The 26,234-nt window shown below is 48.4% G+C and overlaps 1 long non-coding RNA gene across 1 annotated transcript in view; it reads right to left on the reverse strand.

Annotated features, from left to right (window-relative positions):
- Positions 1-8,889: 8,889 nt before the first annotated feature.
- Positions 8,890-26,234, reverse strand: part of LOC149853540 (uncharacterized) — a 41,734-nt gene continuing 24,389 nt past the window's right edge. Inside the window, exons 6-7 of the long non-coding RNA XR_016439195.1 lie at positions 10,216-10,362; positions 8,890-9,707 (exon numbers count right to left, since the gene is read on the reverse strand). This is a non-coding gene — a long non-coding RNA (uncharacterized LOC149853540). The remainder of the gene's footprint in view (positions 9,708-10,215; positions 10,363-26,234) is intronic.

The following is a 26,234-nucleotide window of genomic DNA, read 5'->3' on the forward strand; positions in this document are numbered from 1 at the left end:
AAATGGAAGGAGGCAGCAACTGGCCTCTGCCGTTCACTCCATTTTGCAGCTCCACACCTTTGGGCCATCATCACCTGCTGCCAACAGCAGTCATCTCCCAGGAGGGGCATCCCTGTGGGGGAGAGGGGGAGTTTTACCCTGGGCTCACCCCAGAGGAAGGTGCTTGGCCCCTAGTGCTTTGCAAACAATTCTTGGAGCGCCACCTTCTCACTTAGGAGAAATTGTGCTTACTGCCCCTTGCTCACATGGGAAAGCTGAAGCCCGCAGGAGGGGAACAAGCTGCTTCAGGGTCCACGGCCCGGCCAGGGCTCTGCCCCACGCTCCCGGAGCAGAGCAAGCTGAACCCACCTCCCTGCAAGACCCCCCCAGCCATGCAGGCCCCAGGGCAACTGCTGCTGCTGCTGCTTCTTTTATATTCCCCAGTCCCCACTCTGGGGAATCAGGAGACTGTCACAATTAGCTTTATAAGCAACACCTGCTGCCTAATTACTTGCAGCAGGTGGAGGGCTACTGGCTGCCTATGACAGGGCTTTCACCCTCTGCTCTCCAGGTGCGCAGCAGGGTTCAGGCTCCACATCCAGGAGCCGTCTCCCCATTGCAGCTCATGGGGCGCTCACTGATCCGCCTGCCCCGATTAGCATCGCCGGCCGGAGTCGCACGTGAACGTCCCTTGTCATCAAAACAAAGATGCATCCCGAAGGCTTGAAAAACAGGCCCCTAAAATTGTCCAACGACCCGAGAAATCTAATTATTCTTTAACAGTTTTCTGGGTTTGTTTTCATTTTACAGAGTGTCATTTCATTCTGGGCACAAACTGTTTATGCTGATGAATTATTCAGGGTTTGTAAAACTAGACATCATTATCCTCATGCGAGATACAGAGAAGGTTGCATATGGAGAGATATGGATACAATATAGGCTTTCAAAAGAGCTCTAATTCTTCGTATTTTCCTCCCAAACAAAAAAAAAAAAAAAGCGACATTCGAATGTTATTTTTTTTTAAAGAAATAAAATTAATGCCAAATATCTGACAAGAACGACAAGTGCAATTATAATAATCGCGTGCCCAGCCCAGCAATCCTATCATAATGAAGCACTCTGTCCAATGAAATCGCTCAGAAGCAACCCCAAATAACACCCGTGTGTGCAGCGGCAATGCTTGCTTGCAGCCTCGCGGCAAAGGAAGAGGGGGTGTGGGGGCACCCGGATACTCCGACCCTAGGCTGTGTGCATGCATCTTTCGAACCTCGTTTCTCCTAAGCCCGGCTGCGGCGTGTCGCCCACGAGCCACAGACTAACACGCACGGCTTCGGGTTTACAAGCAGCTTTGCAATGACAAACTGGCTGCTGCGCCACGAACGACCCTACAGTAATAAGCCAATGTACACAGGTGCGAGGCTATGAGCAAACACACCAGCCTGGACACCGGCAGTATCCTAAGTGCGTCCCCAGCAGCAAACCAGTGATCATGGGTAGCCCTGCAGCAACAAATCTTTGTCCCCTTCGTAAAGCTCATGAGAAGCCCTTAAATAAAGGAGCCTGCTCGCTGACAGAGGAAAGAAATGTCCTGCTAAAGAAACAAGATCCCAGCTTCAGACTTCTGAGAGGCTCGGAGCAGCGAGGAAAATGCTTATTTTAAAAATCACAAGCAGCCCTCGGATGATATCCTTTCTCCCCTCTCCCTGGGGGTGACAGAGGAGCAGCATGCACACACGTGGATCTGACCCGTAACACCCCTGGCACAGCTTGTAAAAGAAGAAGAAAAACAAGATTTAGCAACACAACATCTTGTTAACTTTGGAAGCCAGGGGTAGCCTTCCTGCTTCTCAGCAATCATTCAGGCATTGCCTGCTTAAATAGAGCTGAACAGTATTGCTTTTAATAGGGTTATTAATACCTGTCACATTCCAAGAAAGTGAAATAATGTGCTGCTTTCCTCCATAGATTAAAATAAACCAGGAGGGAATTTTCTGAGTCCCCTCTGCCCCCACCCTTTCTGTCCTTAAGCAAGTGCAGAACAACCAAGTAACTGCACCAGTGAAATGCTTCATCAACGTGATAGATTTAAAATGAAATGTTACTCAAGGACTAGCTCTTACGTGCAGCAGGCACATCCTCATCTGCTCCTGCCACTCACCCCCACAAACCAGGGATAGAAATCATCCCAGGCATCACCAAAGCAATTCATTTGCATGAGAGCAGAGCTAAGTTTGGGAAGCCCTATTGCTATAGGCACATCTGTATTCAGGAAGGATTCTTCTCAGCCACACGGCACCGCTTCTGCTGACCAAGCCCTGGTGTAAGCACTCATTGCAGGGCTGCGCAGCGGTCGAGAGGAACTCGCCCATAGGTCAGGGACCAATTTCTGGGCCGCCTACAACATATGGGCTTCAAAAGGGATTCTCCCTTCCACCACTGTAATACATTTATGGGACAAATTGGGTCCTGTTGTAGAATCACAGAAAATTCAGGTTGGAAGGGAAGTCGGGAGGTCACATCTAGTCCAACCCTCAGCTCAAAGTAGGATCAATCGCAACTGCATTATCCCAGACAAGGCTTTGTCTAGCCGGGTCTTCAAAACCTCCAAGGATGGAGACTGTACCACCTCTCCGGGTAACCTGTCCCAGTGCTTCACCACCCTCCTAGGGAGAAAGTTTTTCCTAATATCCAACCTCAACCTCCCTTGCTGCAGCTGGAGCCCACTGCTCCTTGTCCTGTCGTCTGCCCCCACTGAGACCAGCCCAGCTCCAGCCTCTTTGCAACCTGCAGGGAGCTGAAGGCTGCTATCAAATCCCTCCTCAGCCCTCTCTTCTGCAGACTAAATCAGCCCAGTTCCCTCAGCCTCTCCTCACCAGTCCTGTCCCCCAGCCCCCCAACCAGTTTTGTTGCTCTCTGCTATACTCTCTCCAAATTGTCCACATCCTTTCTGTAGTGGGGGCCCAAAACTGGACACACGACTCCAGATGTGGCCTCGCCAGCACTGAATAGAGGGGAAGAATCACTGCCCTCGATCTGCTGGCAAAGCTCCTACCAATGCTGCCCAATGTGCCATTAGCTTTCTTTGCGACAAGAGCACGCTGCTGGCTCATATTCAGTTTATTGTCCCCCGTCACCCCCGGTCCTTTTCTGTAGAGCTGCTGTCCAGCCAGTCAGCCCCCAGCCCGTACGGTGCATGGAGGTGCTCTGTCCTAAGTGCAGGACTTTGCACTTCTCCTTATTGAGCCTCATAACATTTCTTTTGGTCCAATCCTCCAGTTTGTCCAGGTCACTCTGAATCCTAGCCCTGCCCTCCAGCATTTCTGCTGCTCCCCCCGGCTTGGTGTCACCTGCAAACTTGCTGAGGGTGCACTTTGTGCCATCTTCCCGGTCGTTAATGAAGACATTGAACAAAACCACCCAGAGAAACGACCCCTTGGAGCACGCCACTTGATACCAGCTGCCAACTAGACATCGAGCCATTGATTACAAGGTGCATATAGTCTTTTGCAGGGTGTGAATCTCTACCATGAGACCCGAGGTGCTTTTCGCACCCTCTTTGCATGGCTATAAATGACACCAAGGCTCCCATAGAGAATCTTCCCCAGTTTTCAGTTCATCCTGTGCCACAAGAAATTGGCCGTGTGAAAACATCAGCCCATTGCCTGGCAGGGAGACTGAGGCAGCGTCTGGGCTGAGGCTTGGCCCAGGGTGGAGCAGCAGGGTTCCTGAATACATCGGTGTTTTGCTTAACTCTCAGTATCAGGGCAAGCAGACTGACTCCAGTCTTCTGCATCAGTCTTTAGGATGTCATGTAGAAACCAATTTGGAGTTCTTGCAATGGCTAAAGCAGAAGCATTCACACCATGGCCCCTGCTAAATTCTGCCAAATACCTTGTCATCTACAATCTCAGATACGCACGATTCTGGAAAAACATCTATTTTTATGACAAAGGTCTAAGAAGCAGCAGCAACAGCAATGGTGCAGGGTCCTCAGCTTAGAGAACAGGTGAGGAAAATGCCACCTAGACTTTCACAAGCAACTAGTGATTTTAGGGGGCGAGGGGTGGTGCACCTGGTATGGCCTCTAAGGGGAACTGCTTTGCATCCCCTGTCTAAAGTTACAACTCTTTGATAGGGTCTCACGTTGGGTCCTCGAGAAGGAAGACAACCCACATCTGAGGTCACTTGTTACAATGTTAGATGTACGTATAACTAAAAGCAAGGGAGCCCAAAAGAAGGAAGTATTTGAACAGAGAAACGTTCAGCTGGAGGGAAAGAAAAAAACCCTGATTCTAAAATGTTAATTTAAATTTTAAGATTTTTATGTGGATGCCTCTGAGACAGACATAGCTATGAGTAAATATGTCAAAATAATCTATCAAGCAGAAACCTGGTCCCAGAGCTCTTCAACGAGAGAAGTAAATTACACCAAGATTAGCACTACATTTCCAAAACACATTCCTGAAAGTGCAGGAGGAAGGAAAAAAGCAAGGATTGGGGTCTTGATTAACACCCAGATGGGGCGCTTCCCTTTTTCTGCTCTGAAACACAGTTCAGAAAACCATCATAAGTAACCGAAGTTCTCACATCTTTTCTATCTGAGTCTAGTCTGAACCTGGGGAGCTGATTTGTAGCCTGAAATTATACAAAGTTCTCGGCTTTCCTTCATTTCATTGTTGCCGGCTCTTTAATATGGTCACGAATCTCACAGTATCTGCTCTTTCTTCAAGACCCCAGGTCCTGGAAGCAAGTGATCACAAGAGAATGTAAGCTTTCATTAAAAAAAAAAGTATGGTTCTAGCCATCAAGCTTTTGAAGAAAAGTCTGAATGCCCTAAAGACTCAGAAACCAGAAAGCAAAAGAGTAGTACTTTTAAAGTCTCATTATTTTAAGCCAGTCTCATGATTTGGGGGAAGCAGACTCCTGATGTTTATTGCCTGGTACTGGGAATAGTGCAGTTTCAAACTGAAGGCTAAAATTGAAAGCGGAGGGTGATGAACCCCCCTCGCAGCTGGGCACCCAGCGTGCCGTCCCCCTCCCCGATCCAAACCTGCCGTGCCCCACCCATTGCTAGCTGTAATGTCTCGGTGCAGCACAAGAGGTCAAGCTCATCACGGGTAGAGATGGATGCCACCTCGTTAGGTTCAACGCAGCTGCCCCCACTCTACTTGGAAGCGAGGGATCGAGCAGGAAGAGACACCAGGGTCCTAATTTAGGAAAGCACTTCAACCAACACTTTAAATCTGAGCACTCGCCCTACTGACTGAGGGCAGGGTTAAGCCTGTGCTCAAGTGCCTTCCTGAATAAGACCGCTCTCTTGACTCAGGGACTCAGCTGAAAATTTGAATGATGGTTTATTCATGGCACACACTACAGATTTGGAGCTCGTGTTGCATTGACTTGGCTGCTTTGCGGTAAAGAGCGTTTTCTTACCAGCTCCCGAACACCTTCAACGGGTGGGGGAGAAAAGTTGACACCGTGTGCTAATTGCAGTTAACGCTCTCTGCATGCAAATGCGCCAAATTGTCCACGACGCCCAATTCCCCTGCAAGAGAGACAGACGGGGAAACAAAATCAGCAGGTGGCATTAGTATTAATCCCAGGGCTATAGAGAACGGCATCATTTAAAGGACCTAGTAGGGGAGACCATCACTTCTGAATGGGAACAACGAGCTCGGCAGAGGCAGGAGGACCGAGACTTGTCACTTCGGCAGCCCCTTCCTCCCCCCTTATGCTGTTTACAGTACAACCTCATCACAGGAAGTTATTAAGGCTGACAGCTACTGTAAATGCTACTGTATGGGGTGAATTCCCCAGGCTCAGAGCATCTTAGCCAAGCCAGCTAAGCATCAGCAGAGAGGGACGCTCCCAATTATTTCTTTTCAACCTGCAGAACCAGCCCTGGGGAGAGAAATATTAGCATACTCAGGTGTCGGAGAGAATAAAGGCAAGGGTGGCAAGGCACCTGTTCCTAAATGGCAGGGGATTTGCTTGCAGCAGGGTGACCCCATTCACTCTGCCTCACTGCTGCATGTGAGCTCCACTCGGTGACAGGCACCCACCAGCGAGCTCTAAGAAATTACCCCGGCACGCAGGCTGGCTCAGGCCCAAGGCACACTGCGGGAAGCGGGTAGGCTCCCCTTCTCTAGCCCTGCCTAGTTTTATAAAAGCACGTTGCCCCAAAGCAGCAGCAGGGCTCCAGGCCTGGTTTCAGAGCAGGCGGCTTTGCAAACGGCGCTTTGACTTAGTCCTCTTTTAACCCAGCTCTCGGGTCCTGATGAGGAAGCAAAAGATGTGTTCAGATGAAAGGCCATTTTTGTGGCTTCTTGCTCCCTCTGCATTTGCTCTGCTGAAAGGGAACGCAGTACACGGTGTGCATTCTGTGCAGAGAAAAAACGCTATATACACAAAGGAGGGGTTTTCACAGCTTTTTTTACTGCCATTTAGATCTAGCGGCTGCCACCACAATCGGAGCTGCGTTGTGTTGGATGCTGTGTATAAACACCCCAAGAAACACTTCTTGCCCAGAAAATCTTCTGAATTGTAAAACAGACAAGTGGCAAGAGGGGAAGCAGGCCCAAAGACAAGGCCGTCTGCTCATCTCTCCCCGCCAGTGCAGAATAAGGGGGCTGGAGGATATCTGTGGGCGTGTCTACACAAGACGCTTAATGCGCAGGAGACTAATTCTACTATACATTAGCTCAGCCAGCAAAACCCATGCTAATGCACAGTAGATTTAGTCTAACGCGCAGTAGCATCACAAAAAACCCGTCCACCTGTGCTAATGCGCAACAGTGCCAATTATAGCACATTCGGTACCTGTCATTACAGGTACTAAACTTAATGTGCCGTAATTACGGTGCATTAATGAATGTGTCGATGCACCCTGTTTCATTCTCTCCTCTTTGCCCCGAGTGCCTGCAAGAGGCCAGGGAGCATGCTCTTCCCAACCGTAACGCAAACGCTGCTGGGGCTCGGTTTCAAGGTGCATTGGAAGCGGGAGGTGGGACTCATGGATAAAAGCAAACCGCTTGCTGATACAAGTGCCAAATTCATCCATTTCATAAAGAAAAACCCCGTGATATAAAGAACAGACAGAGTCTACTATCTGGATGGTGTCCCCCTTGGGGCTTATCAGCGCTTCATTTTTCCATCACAAAAATTACGTACTGTAAAAGACTGATTAGTCAACTGATAATTGAGTTCTTAAATGTCAAAAACAATATAGTATGAATATTCAACAGACCCTGCCACTGCAACTTACCTGTTCAATCAACAATGACTAACATTTTTATCCCCATTGTTCTTTTCCAGAAATTATGTTAATTTGACTTTTCTGAGGTGATGAAAAAGGCTCTCTTTAAAACATATTGTCTTGCAGGTTAATGTATAATGGGCTGCTTTAAAACAAAACAGTTTGGAAGTCGTGCCTGACTTGTATCCCCTGCATTAGCTTCATCTCACAGTTCAGGCAGAGTGGGCAACTGAATCAGGATTGTGCTGAAACAGATACAGTTAATATTTTGGTTTCTCGGGGTGGGGGGAGGAATCCCAGCACAGATTTTTAAAAAACTGCAATGTTTTCATGCTGTTTGAGCTTAAATCCAGCTCAAGGTTCGAGTTCATAACAGACTCCAGATTTCATTTAATTTACCAGGGGAAAACACAGCTTAAATTTAATTAAAGGACATACCTGTGGTTTTTAAATAGATGCAGACTGTTATCAGAGCAGCCCAAACAATTGGCCACTTTTCTGAGAGAGCTTTGGAGAGAGGATGGGGAATAGTTGAGATAAGTCCCTGCCCAAACCTCCTTCAAAACATCTGTTTGCTGAATGCTGTAAGTAGCGCTGTGAGCATCAGCATTTTGGATTAGCACAGCCGGACCGGCCTTGCGACCGCGGCGTGCGCGTTGCGCCGCACCAGCTGAAGCCAGCTCCCACGCCGGTTGAAACCACTGCTGTTTTGTTGCCTAGGCCTAGCTCCAGTGAAGTCAATGGCAGTGCACCTGCTGAGGGGCCAGGGCAGAAAATCCATAGCCAAACCCAAAGCAGAGGTTGGGTTTGGTCTCCTCCATGCTCCATGGCACCTATCTCCAAGGTGGCATCCCTTGAATGCAGAACCACAGGTCGCTTTGCCCTTCGCTGGTACAGGGAGAAGACTCTCTCAGGTTCCTGCAGAAGGAATCAAAACTCATAGCAGAGGTGTTGTATCTTTTATTAGACCAACTAGATATTTGCCAAAAGAAATCTTTATTTGCAAGTTTTCAGGCACAGACACCCTTTGTCAGGCACAGGAGATTGCAAGGATTGTAAATGCTGTCCTAGGCAGAAATGCAGATATTTCTGTGGTGCCCGCAAGGATATAATGCCAGCCATTTGATTTATTCTCTCAGCCACCAAATGAAATCCTGACACTGCCGATGAGAATTTTGACATTGGGTTCAACGGGGCCAGGATTTCACCGTGCGCTGGATGAAGTAGCTGCTTTGCCCCAGGGTGCAGCGCCAGACAGTGAGCAAGGGACCGGGTCTTTGGACACAACATTTTATTTGCTGGAAAATGCTGTGTTGGTGGAACCAAAGCAGTGTTCAGGACCAAGCTGGTTTTTAACAAGAGTCCTCGATCAAAATGAATGTTGAAAAGTGTTCTCAAGTGATCAAAAGGGGATGGTTTCTAAATTTGTCATGTTTGGAGTCAAAACAACTTTTTTATTGAAAAATAATTTGATTTACAGTTAAAAAAATGTGAAAGCTAAAATAAAAGTGAAATGTTTCCAGATCATCTCAATAAAAATTATATGGTTGATCCCATCTGCTTTTCTTCTTTCCTGGATTTGTGCTTCACAATAATGTTCAAGCTTTGGACTTTTTGTCTGAGTTCAAACAGGAAAACACTTCAAAGACGCTTACGGGGAAGGAATGAGGTTTTTAAGCCTTGCAACCAAACATTTAAACCTTCATTGTTGTAATGTTCTGTATCTAAGTACCTTTCACCTTCAGAAATCTTCAGTTGGCTCCTAAGTTGGGCAATGAAAATGTTTTGGGGGCCGGGGCACATGACTTCGGCGGGGAGGTGGAGGGAACTGGCTGCATTTAGTCTGGAGAAGAGAAGACCGAGGGGGATCGAACAGCAGCCTTCACCTCCCTGCAGGGGGTCCAAAAAGGATGGAGCTGGACTGGTCTCAGTGGGGGCAGGTGATAGAAGGAGCAATGGGCTCAAGTTGCAGCAAGGGAAGTTGAGGTTGGATATTAGGAAAAACTCTCTCACGAGGAGGGTGGTGAAGCCCTGGAGCAGGTCCCCAGAGAGGTGGTGCAGTCTTGGAGGTGTTTAAGACCTGGCTAGACAAAGCCTTTGCTGGGATGATGTAGTTGGGGCTGGTCCTGCTTTGAGTAGGGGGTTGGACTAGATGTGACATCCGGAGGTCCCTTCCAGCCCTTATTGTCTATGATTTTACCCCAGAAGCCCATCTGCTTATCTGATTAGCATCCATCTCCTGTGTTCTGCTATTGGCACTGGGTCCTTACTCTATTATCAGGTCAAATAAATGAAACTGGTCCTGGTCTTCAAAGCTCTCCATGGACCTGACCCAGATCACTCCAGGGAACTGCTGCTCCCGGCTTGGTCCCAACTTCACTACACTCCTGCAGCGTTGCGGGGCAGGCAGCCTCCAGGGTACGGCTCACGGGCACGCCGGGGAGAGACTTTTTTCAGTGTCCGGAGGATGCATCTGGAGACCACAAAGTACAGGCAGTTTCCAGGTCAAATGCAAAATCTTTGTCCTTCAACAGCCTGCCCGCAGCAGCAGCACCGGGTAAGAAAGAGAGAAGACAAGAAAAAGCAGGAGGAGAAAAACCGAAAGAAAAGGCAAAAAGGTATTGTTTTAGATTCCACCGTTATGATTTTTGAGGGACAACCTCTCAGAAGTCAGAAAAGACGATGATTGGGAGTAATTGCTATTCATCGCAATTTCAGGAGTTGTAGCCATGTTAGTCTAAGGATCAAGGCAGACAAGGTTCTTTGGGTAAATCTATTATCTTTTATTAGTCCAACTCATATAGTTGGAAAAATTAATCTTTGTAAGCTTTCAAGCACAAACACCCTTCACCGCAGTGACACTGGGCAGATCGTCTTTCTGGGCAAGGAAGAAAGTGGGAGTTAAGGCACAGATTCCTCCCAAAACCAATCCCCCACCCCATGCACACCCCCACCCTCCACATTTCCTTTAGTAAAAGCACCTGTAAATCCAAAACAATTTGGCTGCTGGTTTTTCTTAGACCAAGGAAGCCTATTGCTGCTTCTGAGGAATCGCACACACTTCCCAGGCGACGATTTTGTGCAAGGTTTTCTGCAGCATCCGCTAAGGCAGAGAAACACTTGAAAGCCTGGGAACAAAAATAGGCTATTCAGGTTACCTGGGCACCTCTCTCAAACCGTCTTCCCACACGACCTCTCATTGTGCTCTGAATAGCCCCTGTGTGTTTACACCTCAGCAGCCTGACCCTGTAGGCGCTCTCAAGCACTCTCCGTGGAAAGGCCTTTTTCCAGTCCAATGGCTCTAAGTGGTAAATGTGTAATTCCTTTAGATCCTTCTGTGTGGAGATGAAAAGAAGGACTTGGCACTCTGAGCCGACTTCCCCTTTTACCATGTTTTTTCCACTCCTCTTTCTCATGGAGAGCACGCACCCATGCGCACGTTGCCTCTCTCCCCTCCTCCCGCTGCCTGGGCTGCAGAAGCCAGCTGCAGTCCCGCAGTCTGGGGGCTGGCGATGTGAGGATACAGCTGCCATCTGCAAGGCCGCACAGCTGCAGCCTCAACCTGCCCTTCTCCTGACATGCCTCCCCGGCACCTTTCTGCACTTGACACGCAACGGCTCGGGAGGAGCACGTGCGAGGTCTGGTGGGGAACGGAGGGTCCTCTCTTCCCCCAAATGCATGACGAACAGCACATCTGGTCTTTAGCCCCGTGCCAACCCTCTACTCCACATCCTACATGGGCTTCAAGTCCTGTCGCAGCAATAATAATGCCACGGACAAGCTGGCAAGGCAGAAGCAACAAGCAGAAGGGAGGAGAAGATCCTGCTAGCTCGGTGCAGGAGATACAAGGCGGTGGGGACATGAATAGGAGGCACAAGCATTTTGTGGGTACCCACGCTGAGGAGGAGCACCTATTCAGAGCGAGAGGAAGAAATGAGTTGGAGAAACAGCATTTAAGACCCAGCCTAGTAACATGCCTGGATGTGGACACCTACTCAACGATGGGATATTTATTCTCCTAGGTGGAGCCCTGGAAGCGAGACCGGCTGAACATTTTCTGCCAACATGATTTTTCCAAAGGGCGATTGGGTTTTTCAGGACTTAATGGATGTTTGAAAACTTTGAAACCTAATGGAAAACTTCCATTTTCCAAACAAGCTCCCGGAGCTAGGATAGTGCAGGGGAAAACCAACACAGCTTTTATCCTGAAATACCCCTGGGGGGACTCAGGTGCTCCAAAAGCAGCTCCGGCCCCCAGGGCCAAACTGATCTCCCAAAATGCACAAGAAGGAAAACCCTGATGCATCCTGGGGAGACACAGTCCAATGACAGCGTGAGGCCGATAGGAAGAAAACAAGAGCTTGAGGCACCAAGAAGCAATTTTTAAGAAACAAAAATATATCATCCCATTCTGATTTATCCTGACATTTTATCCATGGAAAATTGCAAGCATTTTCTGACTAGCTCATAGGCTGCAAACAGACATCGCTTTCCTCACACCAGAAACATTTTAATGGCAGCACAAAATATGAGGGAACAGGCGTCCTTGCCCCCTGTCACACCCCAAATGCACAAAACCATGAGCACAACAATTCCTCTTAATAGTTTGTGTCACTTTGTCACAGCCACGTGCGTGCAGTTACGATGCGGTCCCGCAGCCAGGGCTGCCCACAATCTCCAGCCACTGGGGCAGGGGATCCCAGGGGGTTCCCTGCTCCACACTTGCAGATGCACACCCCGGATTGGGGCCAGGCACCCTGGGCTTGGCAGATGGGACCTCTCGGTGTGGCAGGGGTCCAATCCTGCATAACAATGGTCCTGGGCAATGTGTGTACCTGCCAATCAGCGGGATCGGTTGGACACATTCAAGCCCAGCTGACCTTGTAGCCTAAGTTCGAAGCCCCAGTAATTTTAGTCACTTAGACTTAGCCCCAGGAGTGGATGTTAGGGGTGGGATAGGTTCAGAGAGGAGGTCTCCTTCTAGGAAAGAAGAAACATGGAAGTAATGAAGGAGTTCAGGCCTTTCTGCAGCCATGCCGCAGGGCACCATTTAATAAAGCAACCTTCCCCATCCTTATCACACCGAGAAGGAAAAAAGTGCGACGGGCTGAGCAGTGGAAATGCTAACTCCCTCAAAAATGGTTCAAAATAAAGGGGCCGATGCATATGGGAGCAAGAAACCAACGTCTCACTCTCTGCCTGGGAGCATTTCTCTTGCTAGGAGCCGCACGGGTGGGCATCCGTGGCTCAGGACGATTTGCACGGCCACGCTCCCAGCGGCAGCAGACAGAAGCCCACCGTGCAGACCCTCCTCCAGCGCAGCGTACGGTCACGTGTTAAACACTGAAGGATTACGTCTTCCTAAGCGTGTTCTTAATTAACGCACAAATGTGTCATTGTGAAAGGGAGCTCAGAAGCGTGGCTCTCAGTTACCCGAAAACAGATTTATGGGCTCTATGTGAAGTGGTTAGCAAAGACATTTAAAAACAATTAGGCTCTCAGAGAGGCAGATTCCAGCAGCCCAGACTGCTCTCATTATGCCGGAGAATGGAAAAATAAAGCCATTAGGCTCACCAGATAACTAGGTTATTTGTACTATTTTTTTTTTAATGATTAGTTTCTTTAATAATGCCTTCCGCCTGCAGTGGGGAAAACTCTCACGCATACACTTGCACACCAAGTCGCTGATGGATGACGCTCCCATGTGACCGACCAAATCCGATTTTAATGTTTCATGATGCTATCAAAATGAATAAAAAGGCAATTATCATTTTCCTTCCGCAAAGCATCAGACGCCACTGTGCGTTAAGGAGTCGACAGGAGCAGGGGACAGACAGAGAGAGGGAACGGGCTGGCTGGAGGGGGCACGCGCCACCTGCTTCCACCACGCCAGCCTGTCTCAGCAGAGCCCTGCCGCAATGACTAAATAATTCACTTTTAGGGAGCTTCAGGGATGGCTCCACCATCTACCCTCGTCCCTGCTCCACTCCTTACGCTTTTATTTGTTTCATATTTCTCCTTCACACGTCCCCTTCAAGCCACCCTCCCAACTTTGTACCGACTTATTTATGGTTTCAGCTAGATCTCCCCACGGGCCAGCCTGTTGCATACGGCGTAAGCTGCCTCCTACTTGCACCAAAGGCCAGGATTGAAGTCCTGCCTTGCTGAAGTCAATAGGAGTTTTGCCATGGATCTCAGCAGGGCCAGGTTGTAAAGGAGCTGCCTGACACCCATGCATGGAGCAGACATCAGGTGCTGGGACCTCTTGAACACCTGACCTCAATTGCATGTGATCTGCACTCAGACATTTGGCTCACCTGGGGCTCTTTTATAAGAAGTAAATTTTTATACCCCTGTAATCCACAGAGGCCACCCAGGACAAAGGCAAGGATGCCAATGCCTAGCAGAGTGAAAAATTACCCTCAGCTGAGACCACTCAGGACAAATGCCAGTCAAAACCCTGCTACCACTCTCTCTCTCTCTTTCTTTCTTTCTTTTTTGAATGGAAAATGTTTTGCATGGTAGGAAAAAAAAAGACCTGAAAAGTTTCCTGAACCAGATATCAACATCATGGTTCAGGATCCATCTCCTGAATTTTCATCAGTAAAAATTGGCCTCTTACAAAAATGACAATTTTCACAAAAGGCAATTTGTCAAAATCTTTTATCCACTGTGAGGAGAGGAGTGGGGGTTTTGCCTAATTTTGCTGCTGAAAAGGAGGGGGGGTCTAAAAGCAGAGAAGAGGAAGTAGTAAAGAAAACCTCAAATCAGACAATTTCTACTTTTCATCACAAAACCACAATAAAAAATAGGGAAGTGATTTTTTCACAAACTTTTTACTACCCCTGCGCCAACACAGCTGTCCCCCCAAACCCCATGCAATGACCTCCCTGCTGAGCACCCTCTGCCTCAGACTGTGTCCAAGGGCTTTACTCTGATCCACACAAAGATCCCAAACTCCCTTTTCCAACGCAGACTATTTCATCCAAGGCACTGCATGCCAACAGAGGCCAACCTTTTTGGTAGGTGCCATAAATTAGCCTTGTGCCCTCCAGTACCGTTCCCCTGCCCAATCTACTTCTCTGCAACAGACCCCCTTCACCCACACTTATAATGAATCACCATCCCGACCGCTGCGTGTGCTGCTCTGGGACCCATGTCATTGTACCGGTACACACACATTGTACGTGGACATGTTGGGGAAAGTGGGAACACAGCTGCAGATCAGACACGTTGCTCCTACTCCAGGGCCCCTTGCTACTCCTTGAGTTCAACAGGACGGCTCAGGAAATAATACCCATGCCACGTGACATAAGCAAAGGGTGGCAGAATCTGTTTTGCTAATTGAAGCCAAGCAATTACTGCTTCCATCCTCAGGCAGGTCTGACAATCATTGCTTAATAGAGATGTGGCTCTTTCCTAGGCAGCAATCTCCCCAAAAGAAGCACACAGCTCTGACTCACAAGCTCCGTGGAAGTAGGAACGGCAGTCGGAGATTTAAGAGTTAAATGAGACCGACAAACTCGCTTCATTTGTGCACTGGTTCAGAGCATGGATCCACACCTCCCAGGCGAGCTGCCCTCCGAGATGCCACGCGCGTGCCTCCATTGCAGAAGCCCTCTACTCAAAACAAATCTGCTCTTCGCCTCCCCGGGTGACACACACCACGCACACATGGCACGCAGCGAACGCCTTGTGCAACCCCAGGGCCAATTCCACAAGTCTTCCTCGCCCCAGGAGCCACCTACTTTCAAACGCTTGCAATTTCATAATTTGCCGGCGCATCGGTTGCTCCATATGCCATCATGGGGTGAGACCGTCTCACAACAACTGGGCAACAATCACACCTCAGTACGGAGTTCTGTAAATTCAGCTACGAAACACATTTCAATTCCAAAAGCAATTGCAATTCTAATTAGTAGCAACGCAGAAGTGCTTCCAACTCTGCCAGCTCTCTGGAAACCAGACAAATGAAACAGAAAAAAATTCCCTTCATCACCCCAATATATTTTGCCACTGAAACGCCAAGGAGACAGCAATCTCAGACAAACACCTGATGTAGACATGGCAGAAAGAGGCCCGTAATATCACATAACCTGAGAAAGTTTGGATTCAACTGGGACTCTTAACTTCTCTCTTGCAGCCTGTCTCCTCTTCTCCTTGCCTGGCAGCTCCAGTCTCCTCTCCACCCTTTAAGACTTGATTCAGAAAATCACTTGAGCATTTGCTTAATGTTAAGAGATGCTTAAGTCCCATTAACTGGAAGTTAAACATGTGCTAAGGGCTTCCTGAGCCGAGATGCCTTCCTGAAGCAAGGCCTTCATCTTTAGCACAACAGCTTTCTCTTCCTTTCCAAGACTCCTAACGCCCGGTCCTGGATCGCAGCTTCAAAATAAACATCACCAGTAAAACTTAGGGTTTATATATAATGCTGCTCAGCATCAATGAGCATCAGGAAGACATGGGCCTCGACTCTGCAAGCTACAGCCGTGGGGCAGACCTATGCACCCAAGCGCAGCCCTGCTGGCTTCACATGAGCTCCCTGCATGGGAGGCTTTGGGGTGTTGACCCTTAAAGCTGCACCATGAGAGAGCTGAGCATGGCTAACTTATTTTGCGGCTGTGGAAGGGCAGTTTTGAGATTCATCTCAGGTCACAGAGTCCATCCAACTTGCCCAAATGGGTAAATTAGGATTCAGCGCCATTCTCAGCAGCAGCCCAGGAGGATGCAGAGTGGAGAGGACTCGTCAGAGAGTTGCCCAGACGGGCGCAGAGTTCTGGTTTCAGCCCGAATGGGGCCAGGTGCAAGACTAGCTGACCACACACTCCAGCTCCTCAGCCCAAAGCACAGCCCCATCCTGCCAGAAGCTGATACATGGCTGGGGCCTGCGGAGACCTCTCTGCGGCATCCTGGGCAGCCAGCTCCTATCTGCCTGGTGGCATTAAAAACTCCTACCAACTTATGTAGCTCTCAACCTTTTAAAGATGTGCAGAGATGGAGCATTCTCCTAACGGGGGACATGGCCTTTAGAGACTCAGCCCTGGCACGCACCAGAAGGTTAATTTTGCATTACAAGCAACACCTGTGTGAGCTGCAGTTAACCAGGTTACTTGAGTCCCCTGAGCTAGCCCCTGTGTGCGCCGGCTTCTTTTGGTCTGCTAGCAAAGGGGAGGCATTGCAGTGGGTGCATTTGCTACTTTCGCAAGCAGGGCTTTTTTGATCAGCTTTGATGTAGCTTCAGTGATTTATCTATCTCTGCTGCCCCAATAGTTCATTGATCAACTCACCCCAGGTTCATTTCAACTTTCATATTGACATAATGGGAGCTATGCATTTGTTTTTGCCTTCCACGGGTCTGCACACTGCCACATTTGTACCACAGGAAGCAGAAAACTAGTTTAACATCTCATTTATTTCATAGATGAGAAAGTAATTCCCTGCTGAATGATTGTCCTGAACCAACAATTCAGAAAGCAGGAATTTACAGTGCCTGCCAGAGACTGGAGTGCATTACTGTAGTGCCGTTATATAATGGAGCTGAAATATATTTTTTTCCTCCTGTTAGCCTGAAGAGAAAAGCCATTAAATATGATTAAGGTTAAGAGATTGCTAAAATTACAAACAGCCGCCATTCAATTATTTTGCTCTATAAAATGCAACACAGATTGGAGTTATTTCTCTGAAATGTGTTTTTAGAAAATAACATAACACAACTAATATGGTTTGATGTAGCAAATCAGGTTTCAGATACTTCTTCTAATGCAAAGCTAAAAGGTTCATAATTTAACTCAAAGTTCGTAACTTAAAGTCATCAGGTGCCTTCTGTGTAAAAAAAAAAAAACGGGGGGAAAAAAATCAATACCACCCCAACTAATATTCTGTGAAGTCATCTAAAGCTGGAGAGTCAATCAATTTTATCACCCATTAAAGGAAAAGACAGAAGAATACAACAACTTGGCATAACAGTTGCACATTTTTTATGGAGAGTAAATCTCTTGAATATTTTCTATAATTTTTAATATGACCAAAGTCGGGTGCTGGGGATTTATCTGGGCTCTGAGAATTGTGGTAAAACACAAGTAGCTAATCAAAAAAACTGCCAAGGTTATATAGTTTCAGGGGAGAATGTGGCCATTTGGAATGATGCCGGCGTATTCTTTACTGTGTCTGCACTTGTGTTTAATGCACTGGGAGGCTTGTTTCATAGTGAACAAACTCATGGTGCTAAAATGTATTTTCTGTCAGTATCATACAAGAAGCTAAAATAATTGGAAAGTCAGAAAAAACTTGTGTGTGGATATATTAATGGCTAGAGACTGGTGGTTATTATGGTTAATAAAATATGAGGAATTACATTATTCTACTGAAAAGCGCACAAGCCTGTTTTGGGTCCCTGGAGAGCGGGGTCTAAGCAGTTTCTATGAGTAAACTGTCTGAGAGCTCAGCACAGAGCCATTTATTTGCACCAGATCAGTCTGGACTCTGAGCAAACAGCAGACAGCAGCCGAGAAGTGTTGGGCCAGGTCCTCGGTTAGGAAAGGCATGCGGCCACCTCCCATCTCACACCCCAGTGACCCCAGGCACGCTACCAAAGCTGGAGGATGTTAGTTTTGGCAGCCCAGCTCTGAATCCCAACGGGAGATTTTTCCGTCATCTCCAAAGGAAGGCAGTGGGGCCTGGCTCAGGCCCCAGCAGCATCACCTGCAGCAGCACATGCCAGCAGGACTTGCTGATTTGTACATCCCAGTGATTGGTGCGTGGGCATTTTGCCTCTGCAGAATTCATGGACTTCTACCACGGGCTCCAGAAGAGTTACCCCAGTATAGCGACGGGGCTGGCCTCACCTCGCTAGCATCCCAGAGCGGGGCAAGGGCGCAGAAGGACGCTGCAGCTTGCTTGCTTGCACCACTGCCATCAAGCAGAGAGGTGAAACTCTCCCATAAGGACCGTCTTTGGCAGGAAGGGTCAATAATGCACCTGATAATCAAGGACAGCTCAGACAGCTTGTCAGTGTTGACGAGCTGGCTCTATTACTTGTCCCTTTAAACTCCCTTTTGCAGGTGGATCTATTAATAGCATCGTGTGCCATGTCTCTCAGGCCTCTAATTATAGCCTTCAGGTGGAAAAAGGAAAACAAAAAACAAAAAAAGCACCTCTCTCAGGCAGGACCATCTCCATAGTTTCTCTTTGGTGCCATCTCAAGATGCTTTCTAGCTTCACACAGCACGTTTTTATTTCCCCTTAGATTCTTAAAGGGAAATTATCCCCCTCTCCTGTCTTCTGTGGGTTCCCTCTTTTGAAACACAGAAAAATCAGGGATACAACTGTCACAGTTCAAAGCAGCTCCTGATATAAATAGTTTTTAAAAGGGCCTAATAAATGAGAGATAGGTGATTTTAAATGGGTTAGAGTCCAACTGATCAGAAGATTTTTTTATAGCTATACAGACTACCTTCCCCTGCAGTGCTTATAAGCAGCCATAACACGGGCCAACGATATGCTCGCGGACGTGTGTCGTGGATAGGTGTCTCCTGAGGACCGCATGGAGACCCAACTCATTGCACGCATGCCTCTCCCCGTGGCTGCCCACAGGTGCCAGCTCTTCCTCTGCCCGTTAACAGGCCTCCATAGCCCAATCCGCGGCTGGCCCTATAGCTGTCGTCCAGAGCCGCCTTGGGTAAAACCTCACTCTCTGTAACCTCAGTTGCCTGCTAACTCCCTCCGTCCTTGGCAGATTTGGAAGAGGCCAATGCGAATTCCACACAAAGCACTGAAATTAGCTCTGTCTGCTCTGTGCAAGGGTTTTGTTAGCAGAGGAACTGATACGGTGTTAAATGGGGATGCTATATGAATACCATTCATCAAAGATGAGCGTAGGAGATAGGCCTAGCATTCCCGGAGCTGGGTGCTGTTGTATTCAACGCCCACAGCTGGTCCCTCCCTCCTGCCCCCGCAATGTTCCTTACCTTAAAACGTCTAGGAGATTAATAATTTGATCCTGAATCAAGAAATTACTGATGGCTGGTAAGATACATCCCCTGCTAGTAAAGATAATACCATTTCTTGTACAGTACACAAATCATACTGCCGTAATCAGAGCAGCTGGGCTCTCTAAATCCTCCACAACTTAAATCAGGGCCATGTATCTAATCGATCCGTGCATCTGAGCACTGATATTGTTCCCATGGTAGAAGGGGTTCAGGGCAATGTCTTATTCTTGCTTGTATTTTCAGGATTATATAAAACAGTTACATTTCCATGAAGTTAGCTGGACTCTCCCGGACATCCGTGAGCCTTTCGATGATGTTGTGGTTATGGGCTCTTTCATATGTCCATATTCACACATGAGGCATTGCAATCCATATGCAGACTACTGTCTGGGCAGATTTACCTCAGCTGAATTTCTAGTGCATTAAAATATGGCTAGTTTTTCCCCCACAATATTGTTCTGGTGGCTCAGGGATGCTCTCAGGACTATGTCTGCTATTCAAACCTCCCTTCCAAAAATGCTTGATAAACACCCAAGAGTGGATGCTTCCCTCCGCTACCCATTGTACCACCATGTACCTCACTGTGTCTCCACTCAGGACTATATGGAAGGAGACATTACCAAGAAGGGAGTTTGTTTTTAATGCTATCTTTTAATGTGGCCCTGGAGTGAGATCAGACCTGAGCAAGATCTTTTACAGGAATGAGTTGGGCCCCTGATGTGGAGGGGGGAAGGAAGCTTTTTCCTAATGGCCTTGTCATCTTCAGATATTGCTGCTGAAGGAGCCAAGCCTGCTACTAAAGATGGCAGTTTTGCAACCAACCTTTTGACACCTGGCTGCATCCCTTCACCTGGGCCTGCTTTCCAGGAGGAACTTCGCTCTGTCACTTATTTTGGACCTGGCCCAGACTTGAAAGAAAAGGTCCCATTTCCTACGATCAAACCCTTTCACCACCTTCGTTCAAGCTGAGAAGCTACACAGACTCCTGCCTGGACTCGCTGCAAAGCAAAGAAATGACACCGAGGGGGCTTGGAAGAGCTCCAAAGAGACCCAACAAGGCAAGCAAGCGGCGCATGAGCAGCCTCCTATTCAGTACGACGTAGCATTCAGATGTGGAGACCAGACCCTTCCAGCACCAGCTCTACCTATGCTCCATTTTGCTTACCGAACAGCCAGCAATTCAAAGCATAAGAAACAGTAGATAATTCTTTGTCTGATAGGTAATTAGCTGTAGAAAAAGCAAATTAAAAGCAGGGACTATATTAATAACAATGCGCTAGCGCATATTTGTCTGAAGAGGCGCAACGAATTACTTCAATTTGCAAAGAAAACTATTTTATGTGGGGATGGGAAAGGCTACGTCTTCATTGCAGCCCTCATTTGCAAATTAGGGTCTTTTATCAGCAGATGGGAGGCAAAGCAAGCCCTCTATCCCCTCCCCTCATCTCCCACCAGCTTTTTCCCAAATGCTCCATGTCCAGTGTCATAACGCAATGGTATGGCTGGTTGTAGGACCCTGATCTAATTGCTCAGTACAAATCACCTGCTTAATGAGTGCACTATCATTAGCTGACTAAGCGGTTTCCCTGTATACAATTAAAGTAAAGCTGCAACCCATGTCTCACGCAGGAAGAGGAGAGCCCTCTGACCCACATGCAGTGCCCCAAATGTGATGGGCTACGAAAGCGTTAAGACCCACTGCCTGTCACCCAGCGCGTTAACCGGAAGCGGAGCTGCCAGCTCTCCCAATAATCCTATGTTTTTCTTAAATCCCCAGCTGCTCCAGTTGGGTCATTACCTGAGCTTTGATTTAAAATATTAAGTTTCTAACCCTTCCGGCTCCAGAGAAAAGCTGGACTATATTAACCCTCCATGCATTCACAACAGAAGGCAAGCGAAGCCATATTTATCTCTTGTTTTTTAAGACAGATCTCATGGTTTTGAGGCAGGGGGGAGGGAGGAGGACTTCCTGACTCATGATTTTTGAGCTCTTGGGAACACTGCGGGAGAAGGATGTACTACTGGCCTATTGCTCTTTTCTAACCATCACACAGAAGAAGACTTGGTCCTTTAAGAGACCGACGAGAACATTTCAATAGCGTTCAGCGTGCTCTTCTTCAGCAATCCTTCACAGTCAAGGATGACGGTCTTCCACGATTGTCTTATCCGCAGGCACGAAGAGGGCTCGTGAGGCCGATCGAGGATCGACAGACCCTTGCGACATGGGCACATATTTCCGTGCGGGGTGGGTGGCTCTGGGTTTTTGGTTCGGTCTGCGATATGCTGTTTCTGCTGCCCCTGCTTTTCCGTCTCGTGCTGTCGTTGTAAAGTTTTAAAGTACTGAGATCCTTGCAGCAGACTCTTCCTCCATTTGGGGTGGTCCTGGGCAAATCTCCCATGAGTTGATGTCAATGTTGCATTTTTTTTTTTTCAAGTTGGCCTTGAGGATGTCCTTGAAGCTCTTTCTCTGCCCTCCTCAGCTGAACTGGGGGAAGGAAACTTGCTTCAGGGGTCTGCAGTTGGACATCTGGATGATGTGGCTGGCCCAGAAAAGTCGATGTCAGGTGATGATCATCTTAATGCTCGTGGTGTTTGCTTGAGAGAGGACACTAATGTTGGTGCATCTGTCTCCTCACTGGATTTGAAGCATCTTCCACGGGTAGCGTTGATGGTACTTCTCCAATGACTCGAAATGTCTCCTGTATGTTGTGCACGTCTCCACTCTGCACAGTAAGGTGGGGATCACGAGTGCTGGATGAGCCATGAGCTTGGTTTCGGATCCGATGTCATGCTCTTCGAATGCCTGTTTCCTCTGGCATCCGAAGGCTGCACGTGCACGTTTGAGGTGATGCTGAATTTCTTCATCGATCTCTTCTATGAGAGATGGCTTCTGAGGTACGGGGAGTACTCGATGTTCTCCAGTCTCCCCATGAGTCTGAATTATGGGAGCTGGGGACTGTTCATTAAGAGCTTGTTGATGGAGGACCTTAGTCTTCTGAATGTTAAACATCAGTCCCATTTTCTTGCAGGCCTCAGTAAAGACATGGATGATTGCCTGAAGGTCTGTTATGGGAGTCCTGTATAGAAGGGATGCAGCTGTATATATGCAAATCTGTGGAGATAACGAATATAAAAGGTAGTCATCTATGGACACAACAGAACATGTAACAATGCTCACAGGACTGAAGAACCATTATGATTACGAACGTTGTTCCCAGCAAACGACTTCCCGATTACACACTCCTAGCCCTTAGCACCGGGCTGAAAGATGCAAGCTCCTTTAATAATCCCCTCTTAAGAGAATGGGGCATCCCCCATCCACTGAAGGACAAAAGAAGCTGGCCACTCAATACCACTGAATTAATTTTGAAAATCCCAGCCACTGTCAAGGAATTTAGGTCCCATCTCGGGGAAAGGTAACACAAAGCTAACGGCTTACAGGGTCGAACTGTACTTACATTCAAATGAGAATGGGACTGGAGAGGATAAGGGAAATAGGTGTGCATTACCTTCTGCTTTTAAAACCAAACTCTTGAGCTACCTGCAAGCAAGCCCCAAACCCAGAGGACTCTCTCAACCATTTATCACTGGCAGGGAAGGGAGGTTTAGGAACCCAGCTCTCATGCCGGGAGCTCGCTGTGCCAGGTGCTGTACAGACATGGAAAGAGGAGGAGGTCCTGCTCCAGACAGCCTGCAATCTCCAGTGCAAGGATCCGACAGGAGGGCACAGACGGACACGTGGGGTAGCACAGGGGACAACGAGACAACGCTGGTTGTGCGACAAGCAGGGGTCTGGGCACACTGGTTGGAGAATTAAACCAAAGTAACCCCCCGTGACATGTACAAGCAGCCCCAGTTGTCAAGCTGGCTGCAAGCATCACAGCAAAGGGGAACGTGAAGGCGGGACGTGAAGGTGGACATTGAGGAAGCTCACTCGACTGACGGTCCGGTTTGACCTTCCAAGGTGGACGATGTGCAAGAAGCAAATGGTAACACTGGTGTGAAACCATTGCCGTGCTGATGCAGTTATTACCATCTGAGTAGCTGCAGACAGGAGCTGGCTCAGCATTTTCTCTCCCAGTCTTGTATTGTATTTTGACACTGTCCCAGCTCCCAGATGACTAGCAGTGTGAAGGGTCGGAGCCCTCTGCCGACCCCTGCATCACAAACCTGCCAGGCTGACACCAGCAGAACTAAGACTAGAAACAGAAAAGTTTTGCTTTTCCCCAGGACTGAATTTCTCAAAAAGGCCAAAATCCCAGATCCCCGGGGAAGGAGCTGCAGCAAGGAAGCCACAAGGGACCAAGGGGCATTTGTCCCTGGGAAAACTGAGTCCTCTTCCACCAGGTGGTAGAAACAAGGTGGGAGCTGTGGTAATCATGACCGTTCCCTTCAAGACTCATTGCTTTTCAGATTAATGTTTAATGCTGAATTCCAATTACATGTCCGGTAATATTCACTTAATTAAAAGCTACTGTCATAGGCTTGCAGGCTTCAGATGAAAGGTAGATGAATAAAATGGAAGACTAAAACATTACCCCAGTGAGGAAAGAGATTTTCTCTCCCTGCCCTTGCATGGGAATATTGCTCATGCCGGAGAATAGAAAGCGGTAACCAATAGACGCAGCGATTTCATTGCAGAGACTGCCAGGCCCCGCGGTTTGAGCTTCCAGACGGTTAAAATACCTTTGGTGCTGCCCATCGTCCCAGCATCTGGTGTCCTACTAGATAACCCGGCCCGAGCAGGGACTTTCTGTGGCACATGGAGAATCTGTATGATGCTGTCTGTCTTTTTATTTCCCAGAGAGGGAGAGGGCGTTTCTTTCTGGTGATTAATTTGATCGATGGCCAAGCTGCCCCATGCATTTGGTGGTGAGATCTTTGGGGCAGGGACAGCCTCGTGTTATGTTTGGGTCAAGGCCTGAATTCACCTTCTGAAGGGTGGCTCCAAGGTTGTGCAGAAGCTCATCTCTGAAATGAAAGGGATTTGCAGGCATCTCACGCCACTCGTGCACCTTTGCACCGCAGTTCAGAAAGATCTCGGCAGTTTGAGCCATCCCTCTCCCTCCACACGAGAGGTCCCTCGCATCACTCTGCCCCGGCTTGAGACAGGTCACATTTAGCCAAGCAGTATTTTCACAGTCCTAGACCCAGTCTGGACTAGCTCGCCCACAGTGACGGTGAACAGAGCCATTCTGGAGCCAGCTACCCAGAGCCCAAAAGGGACTTTTGCTGCATTTTATACAGTTTGCATCTTGTCAAGTTGTCTCTGATGTGGAGAAAAAGCAGGACTGTAAAACACATGCACATGCATACACAACCAAAGGAGAAATAAAAAGAAAAAGACCAAACTGAGCTACCCCATGGCAATAGCAGGACCCAAGGGAAGGGCTCTCGTGATGTAAAGGCACGCATCCAGGGCACTGAAGGCACCAGCCAACCTTTAATGTCTCTTAGCCCCCAGGGTGCATGGTTATCATGCAGTAACCCACCCCCTGGAGCGTTTGATTGCTTAAGCATCTCTTTGCAAAGTGTTTATATCTTTTGCATGAATGTTTAATCAGATACCATAGCACTCTTCACAGCAGCCTTCCCCTGGGAAGCAGCCAGAGCTGGAATGACAGCTTCTTCCTGCTCTATTTGGAAGGATGCAATGAAAGGGAAGAGACGCTTATGTGCAGCAATGGGGAAACATCTAGAACCCGGGCTCAGAAAGCCACACAGGCCCCCTGGATGAGACCGCTCAGGGCTGAGGGTGGTGAGCACCGAAGGGGCTGGGGGTGCGGGAGCAGCTCTCATTGCTGTCACTTAGCCAATACCTAAAGTAGTACAGGATGGTCCAACGTAGAGGCCAATATTGGTAGAGAAAGGGAGGGAGGGCACAGGGTTAGGGGCTTGGAGGGCCACGACTGGCATGCATTTCTCTAATTAGTCTAATTGACTCAGGTCACATGAACCTCTCTTCCTCAGGTCCCACTTACCTACACCCCCCCAGAGAGGCGAGGCGAAGTGAGGAGGATTGCAGAGGGGCACAGGGTAATTTGAGGTCTGAACTGTGGATATAAAAAGTTTGCCCGATAGCAGTACATTACCTGCAAGTCCCCCGCCACGTGCTCCCACTCCTCCCCCAACTTGCACTTATTTCAGCTCAAAATCCAATGCAGCTTGTCGCTCCCAAGGGAGGTGACACCTTTCCCAGGTAGGGGGGAACTCACCTGCCCTGGCTTCTGCCCAGCCACTGGGAACCCCATCGTTTTGGAAACTGAACGCTCACATTCGCCCTGTTCAAGCAGCAAGGAGTTTTTGGAGGGATCCCTTTTCTTGGACTGTATCGTTACACAAGCTTTCTAGCACAAATTGCCCTCCACTGTTTGCCTTGCAGCTAAGGGCAGGATGGCAGGGCAGCACTCTGCATCCAAACAGCGGCTCTTTCTACCAGCCTTTCCCAGCACCCAGCTCCCCTTAGGGACCCTCCAGTCCCTACAACCCCAGGTCCCACCTCATTTTCAGGCAACATCCCTGGTAGCATCCTCTTTCCCTGCTAGCAGCCTGGAGACGATTCATCTTTCCTGCCTGGTGCAGGGGACTGGACCTGAGGATCTTCCAAGGTCCCTTCCAGCCTTTACAATCTATGAATCTATTTCTATGGGGTTCAGTGCCAACATTTCCATGTTCAAAAGGTTTCAAAAGAGCCAATCCTCAACCCCCAGCCTGCTCGGAAAGGAGAATGGTGGTTAACAATCTTCGTTACTTCCACCATGCCGGCACCCCACGGGTGCAGGGCTGCTCCCCTCACAAGTAACCAGCTCCAGTTGCTCCATATTTCCCCCAGTGCTTGAATCAGACAGACTGGGGACGTGAGATGAAGTGACAGAAGTGGCTGCTGGGGTCAGCATGGTGGGGGGTGTTACCGGCATCCCAACTGGGGGGGCCGATGGATTCACAGACTGATGAAGCCACCCAAGGTCTGCTGCTTTAAACGGTCCCGAAGAAAAGGTGAGTGGCAGCGT

This window comes from Crocodylus siamensis, chromosome 14, assembly GCF_052110815.1.
Source record: "Crocodylus siamensis isolate JL-2025a chromosome 14, ASM5211081v1, whole genome shotgun sequence".
In the NCBI taxonomy this organism is placed as follows: Eukaryota; Metazoa; Chordata; order Crocodylia; family Crocodylidae; genus Crocodylus; species Crocodylus siamensis.